The sequence below is a fragment of the Lathyrus oleraceus genome, chromosome 5 (genome assembly GCF_024323335.1).
Source record: "Lathyrus oleraceus cultivar Zhongwan6 chromosome 5, CAAS_Psat_ZW6_1.0, whole genome shotgun sequence".
NCBI lineage: Eukaryota > Viridiplantae > Streptophyta > Magnoliopsida > Fabales > Fabaceae > Lathyrus > Lathyrus oleraceus.
The window spans coordinates 539,713,741-539,721,406 of record NC_066583.1 but is presented as its reverse complement, the minus strand read 5'-3'; the positions used below and the strand labels follow the sequence as shown (position 1 = coordinate 539,721,406).

The window sequence follows — 7,666 nt, the reverse complement described above, 5'->3', positions numbered from 1 at the left end:
GTTGTCATCGTTCAACGTTCGTGATCGCTTCGTGGATTTGCATCAAAGGTTTTGATCGTCACAAGAGATCTGCACCAAAGGTTTCAACCGTCACAAGAGGTAAATATTCTATCACTGATCATGACCATTCGTAAGGATCTCTAAAGGAGAAATTTTAATTTCCGCTGCGCTTTGGGTCGCAATTCTCCTTCATGATGATCACATCTCATGGATCACAGATAAGGAGTTATCAAGTCTTAAACATAGGTATGAATATTAGGAGTAATATTTATATTGCATTGATGAACTATGAGAATACTATATATAATGTTATACAAAGTGTCATAAGTTATTCTCATGGTGATAATGGTGTATACCATCCTTCAACCTGAAACCACTATGGATCCTAGATGTAGAGTTGAGTGCTTTATTGCTGATCAAACATTATCCATAACTGGATGACCATAAAGACAGTTGATGGGTACTCAACGAAGCATGCTGAGGGACATGAGTGACCTAGATGGAATTTTCCCATCCTGCGCAACAAGATGAATGTCTAAGGGCCCAATATTGAACTGGACAAGAATGGCATAATCTATGCCTTGTGTTCAATATAGACATAAGGGCAAAAGGATAATTGTACACATAAGTATTATAACAAAAGGATTTGTCAGATCACACGACATTTTTGTGTCTTGGGTAGTAGTGATGTATTTCTAGATACCGCTCACTGTTTATTATGTTAAATATATGATTTAATATAATTGCCAATGCCGCGAGAACCTACAGGGTCACATACCAAATGACAGATTAATGAGAGATAAAGTAAATAAGGAACACCGTAAGGTACGGTGCACTTAAGTGAATTGTAGAACATCGTAAGATACGGTGCACTTAAGTAGAATATGAAATATGGTAAGGTACCATGCACTTAAGTGATTTTGGTATATCATAAGATTTGGGCCACATACACTTAAGTGGACTTTTTAGCTTACAGTCCACACAAGTGGTTCTATAAATAGAACCCTTGTGCATTAGCATTTGACCAAATGAAAATTTCGTTTCTCTCTCTCTCTCTCTCTCTCTCTCTCTCTCTCTCTCTCTCTCTCTCTCTCTCTCTCTCTCTCTCTCTCTCTCTCTCTCTCTCTCTCTCTCTCTCTCTCTCTCTCTCTCTCATACACACACACACACACACATACACACTCAAAGCCTTCATTCGTAGCAGCTAGCACTGAGACTGAAGGAATCCGTTTGTGTGGACTGAGTAGAGGCGTTGTGACCATTCAACGTTCGTGATCACTCCTCCGATCTGCATAAAGGGTTTCAATCTCCACAATAGGTAACGATTTTATCACCGATCATGCCCATTCATAAGGATCACTAAAGGATAAATTTTTAATTTCCGCTGTATTTTTTATCGCTATTCTCCTTCACGACATGAACCTCGTGGCGCGACTGTTTCTATGGCTGTCGCCTGCATCCAGCGACGTAACCAACACCCCCTAACCGATTTTCTATTTTTTTTTATGAAAGTTTAATTATTTAAAAAAAAAGAGTTTTTCCAGTTTTCGGTTTCCGCCAAACAGTGTCTTTTTTGCAAAACAAATGAAAAAATATAAGTTCACTTGTTTTTGGGAAAATTTCAAAAAATAGTCGATTCAAGAAATAAATTGGGAAAATAGTTCAGATTCAAAAATCACAATTTTGGGGAATGAAACGACCCTAACGGAGTCGTTCCGATAACCAGGGGCAAGGTCCAACACAATAACAACCAAATCAACAAAAAAACTTGGTAATCATGTAATCAAGTCATATCACAAGGTTATTAACCCCAATAGTAACTCATAGAGACCTGAAGGGGTTTATTATAAATCCCCTATTAGGGTCTTAAAGCAAACACACAACACCAAACCAACAGAGTTCAATAGTATGCAAGAAAACACTTAGCTCATAATTAACGTAAAAGAAAATTAGGGAAATTCATAACAATCCCTAAGGGCGTTGATAGGAGGGTAATGAACTCTCACTATCCCGCAAGCTTGAAACCACCTAAGTGTAGGTTTTATGTTTTTCACATTCTAACAAAAATGAATTCTACCCTAATTTTCTCACCATTTTTAGTATTTATATGGGCATATTTTTCAAAACTATATTTTTTGTCAAATAAATTCAATCTTCACTCATTCTACCTTCTACTCTATGTTATTCACAAAAATGGACTGTTTTTTTATTTAATCAATTAAATAAATATTTAAATTAAATAAATATTTAATTAAATAATTATTTAATCACGATTCTCGACTTCTTATTATTTTATTTTATTACCAATAATTAAGTAATAGTTAAAATAATACTATTTATCTGCTCTTATAACTTTGAACCCCGATAATTAGTAAATTACCAAAATACCCATGCATTTTGAAAAAATCACAATTCTCGTATAAGGACTAAATCACGTAGATAATTTAATAAAATCCTTAAATAATAAGTTGGGGTGTTATCCAAAGTACCATGACGGGTAGACCGTTAGCCCAGCTAACGCCTGTCTTGTCTTGGGCCTTCGATCCAGACCCCTTTTGAAGGAGACATGATGGGCCAGACGTCAGCCTAGCTGACGCCCGTCATGACTAAGGCAGTTTTCTCGCCCACGTTTCAGCAATTGGTTTATTCCACTTTCAGCATAATCTCCACTCATTTTGCACGAATTGAGTAGTTCTACTACGAACCTTAGGCTACAAATAGGATCTTAGTTTATTATTTTTGTCATCCAAGCTTTGTAAGAGCCATATAATTCACATGTAAAAGCATTAATATCTCACATTATGGTGTTCTTGCAAAAATTGTTTGTACACTTGGAGCCTTTTATTTTTATTATTGTTGATGTATTTTCAACATTTGTTGCTGTTATTTTATTCCTGCAAGTATCATTGTTGTTGTTGTTCTTCAAATTCCAATTTTATACCGGATCAAAGTCTCCCTTCAGAACAAATTCATTATATACAAGTTTCAATTTTTATTAATTCTCCAGGTTTCTATTTCTTTCCTGTTACTTTAATTATATTTTGTTTAATAATATGCTTTTTATTTACTACTTTTAATATGTCTGAGTAAATTTATTGAGTCTTGAATATGAGGATTGTCATATCGACAGGACTCTGTAAATTGCATGCACGATAAATTTGTAATGAGAATAATTATTAGTTTTAAATTTTTTGTTTTTAAAGCTGAAATTTACTACGAAATTAGAAATACTATGATACGAGTTTCGACTCGAAAGAGTGAAAGCGGTATCGGACTAAAGAAAATCATATTTTATTTTTAATAACATTGAAAACACTTTCTAAATTAATTAAGAAACTACTGATTTTCAAAAAGGATTTTAAACTAATAAATTGTATCATGCAAAAGCAGGCTAATGAGTTTAAAGTCCGGTAAAGAACACGCGAAAGTGGACGATACCTTTAAATTAATTTTTCTACTAAAAATATTTTTCTTATCAAAATAAAGTGCATCAATATACATGAGCAACAATGGTAGGTGGAAATCGTGTTCCTGTTTGTTGTTAGTAAAATATGATTTAAGCCATCATTTTAATTTTCACACAAAACAAACGATCCGCGTAGTCTTAGATAAACACTATAGTAACGGATAACGGTAATTGGTGATTGGTCATTGTAGTATTAATAATATTTTATACTAAAATTAATAAATTCGTGCACCTGCGGCATATCAAGTTTTTGGCGCCGTTGTCGGGGACCAATTTCATCAATATTGTAGTTACATTATTACAACATATATACTATGACATTTTTCCTGTTTTAATTAATTTGTCCCTCATATCATTTGTATGCAAGGAACCCGTAGCATCGGGATTATAGTCCAATTGATCAACGAAATAAAGCGCTACTTACGTGTTAGACTCCAACTTAAGCGGCTCCAACAAGAGATGGCAAAAAGCGATAATCGCCCACTCAAGGATTTCTCCATCCCCTCTAAGGATGATTTCCAGTCAAGTATCATTAATTGTGCAATCCAGGATAACAACTTCGAGTTAAAACCCTTCATGCTGCAAATCATGCAACATAACTAATTCTTCAGTAACCCAACGGAGGATTGAAATATACACCTCTCTGTCTTCGTGTAATTCACTGACACATTCCAAAGTAATGGCGTCGACCCTAAAGCCATTTGATTGTGCTTTTTTTCATTCTCCCTAAGGGACAAAGTTATAGCATGGCTAAAGTCCTTACCATCAAATTCCATAACGACATGGAATGAATTAAAGAAAATGTTCCTTTATAGGTACTTCGAGCCGAGAAAAACGACACAGTTAAGGAACCAAATTACCTGCTTTAGGCAGATGGACAGTGAGTTTCTATTCGAAACGTGGGAGTGATTCAAGAAGTTGATGAGAGCCTGCCCATATCACAAGTTAGAAAAGTGGATAATAATCCATACTTTTTACATTGGTCTTCTTTATAACACAAGAACAACCATTGACGTCACTACTAGAGGAGCCTTGATGAACAAACCTTTCAATGATGCCTATGCTCTCAAAAAAAATATGGCTCAAAGCCACTACTCCCGTAGAAAAGTCATAACCGAGAGGAGAGATGTACGAAGTTACTTTAATCATATGAATGCAAAAGTAAATTCTCTTACCCAAATAATCGACAACCTAAGCATCACTCCTGCAGCTACTGTAGCTGTTGTGATTCCTAATTGCGAGATTTGTGAAGTCCCTGGACACATCACTGCTGATTGTCAAGTGTTAGCTTAACCAACCCCTGGTCAGGAAAATTACGCGCAAGAGAACCCATATTCTAACACGTACAACCCTCGATGGAGAAATCACCCTAATTTCTCCTACAAAAAAAACAATAACCTATTTGCACCCAGTTTTGCACCTGCTACTCCATCCGGTTTCCAAGGAAAAAAAGGAGCCCTTCCTGCTCCTAAAAACTAGAACTTGGAACTAATGATGGAGAACTCTATCATGTCCCAAAGTTAGTAATGTGGCTGCAAGTGCATGACTTTATCGATTTTAGTATAAAAAGTATCGAATTCCACATAGACTAGTTGACAAGTACTATTTTCTACTATTATGATGTTTATCTAAGGTGATGCGGATGGTTTTGGTTAACAAAAGCAGAAAATAAAATGGTTTAACTTAATTATAATGACGAGAGACCGGAATGAGATTCTCTTCTACCGTTAGTACCCAAAAAACTGTGTTTTATGATTATAACAAGAAAATATTTTTTATTGGCAAGGATTAAATTAAAGGTACAACCCATTTTCCCGTGTACGACACCAAATTTCAAATCTGTAATCTAATGCCCGCTTTCGCGCGTGTGTGTTATAGCTTCGAAATCCCATTTTAAAATTAATTTATTTTTGCTTTTCTTTTAGTAGAAAATTAATTTAAAGGTATTATCTACTTTCGCGTTCCTGGTACCAGATTTTAATCGTACAAACGCCCGATTTCGTGTGCCAGATTGTTTAAAATAACCTTTTTGAAAATTAGATTTTTCCAAATTAATTAATAAGCACTTTTGTTGTATTTAAAATTAATTTATGAGTTTTTCTACCGTCAGATACATGTTTCACTCTTTCGAGTTGAAATCAATATCACCATGTTCCTGATTTCGCAATAAACTTTGATTTATAAAAACTAAACTTTTCAGACATACAACCAATTCTCGTTATAAACATAAATTAAAAAAAATATTGGTGTACCGTCGGTACGACGATCCTCGCATTCCGAACTCAGTTGGATTAAGCTGACATGTTAAAAACGGTAAAATTAAGACATGTATTGTTCATGTTCATGTTGATAGCAGTAAACATTAAATAAAACATATAAAGAAAAGTATTAAAGTAAAAGTAGTAGAATATGGAACCTAAAATAATTAACTTCAATTTAATAAGAAACTACTCCGATCGAAGACTTGAATCTGGTATAAACGTTGGAAATAAGTGCTGATAAAAATTCCAACAGGATTAAATTCAAGCAACAAAAACACTTACAACTTCAAAAATGCAGGAAATTAAGTGAAGAATACTCCAAACTCAAGACTAAAATTGCAATATTACTCAATGTGAGAAAATAAATGCTTTTACAAAAGTGATTTCTATGGCTCGTAAAAAGCTTAGATGTCTAATTTGAGTCGTAAAAGGTCTATTTATAAGCTTTAATTCGTATTGAAAGGTGTAATATCGTGTCTAAGGTAGTGGAAAAAATTGGGAAGTGTGGAAAACTTCCTACTGAAAGTGGGCGAAAAATTGGTTTGCAGAGTCATGACAGGCGTCGTGTCGGTGATGTTTCGTCCATCATATTGGTAACGACTGCCTTCTTATTGATGGTCAGCTCGTCATCTGGCTCAGGAATTTATTTTTCCTTTTGTTGACGAGTTGACCTCCCTTAGGGGTGACGAACATCATGACAATAAAGGACCCGCCATAATAGCAGGATTCTTGCATTTTCTTATAGTTTTTGTTGTTTTTCATCGTGTTTTCGCGCAGAAGCCTCCAACCACTAAGTACCTGAAATGAGCATATACTACCAGCATAATATTACAAAAGTATATAAAATCGACATTAAAATGCACGTGAATCGAGTCAAAATATACAATGCATTTTCGAGTTATTAATCAGCAAAACAAGGAGTTCATGAACCACAATATCCATACTAATAAGATGATTAAGCAATTACCTAATAAAGTTAATACTATGGCCACACACAATAAAATATTAGAGACACATATCTCACAAGTGGCCCAATAGCAAGTAACTACTACTGCCCCAACTAGAATATTTTCAGGCCAACCATAATTGAACCCAAAGGGACATGCTAATCCTTTAATACTGCTAAGCATAATAGAGTTAGAAGGCCATGTTGATAAGAGAGTTAGATAAAAGGATTTAGGATAGGATGTAGAAAAGTACACTAAGAAGGAACTAATAACAATTGAAAAGGAGAGTGAACAGACACTGGTGGCTAAGGAGGTGGTTGAAAAGGATAAAGAAGAACCATATGTGCCCCTTCTCTTTACACGCCTTCCATCCCATACCCTTAAAGAATCACGAAGTCAAAAATAGAGGGATAATTTAGGAATTTTTTTGAGCTTTTAAATACACTCCATATTAGTATCCCTTTTACATAAGCAATAACTCAAATGCCTTCATATGCTAAATTTTTGAAGAAAATTTTGACGAACAAAAGGAAGATCAATGACAATGGTTCTATGGCACTCACTGAGGAATGTAACGCCATTATCCAAATTAAGATTCTGCCCAAATTGAAAGATCCAGGGAGTTTCTCGAGTCAGTGTGTTATCAACAAATATGTCATTGATAAAGCATTGTGTGACTTAGAAACGAGTGTTAGTTTGATGCATCTTTCTTTCGCAAGAGGCTTAATCTAGGAGAGCTTAAACTAACCAAGATGTCCCTTTAGCTGGTTGACCAATCTATAAAGTACCCAACAGGAATACTGGAAGATGTTCCTTTGAGAATAGGCCAACTATATATTGCCACTAACTTTGTGGTGATGGACATTAATGAAGCCTCTCATATCCCGATCCTCTTAGGTAGACCTTTCTTAGCTACTGTTAGTGCTATTATATATGTAAAGAGAGGGAAGCTTGCCTTAGAGGTTGGAGATGAAAATATCAGGGTTATCTTG

The 7,666-nt window shown here is 35.0% G+C and overlaps 1 non-coding gene across 1 annotated transcript; it reads right to left on the bottom strand.

Annotated features, from left to right (window-relative positions):
* Positions 1-4,307: 4,307 nt before the first annotated feature.
* Positions 4,308-4,413, bottom strand: LOC127089751 (small nucleolar RNA R71). The gene has a single exon (XR_007791306.1). It is a non-coding gene; the product is annotated as a small nucleolar RNA R71 (small nucleolar RNA).
* Positions 4,414-7,666: the final 3,253 nt, after the last annotated feature.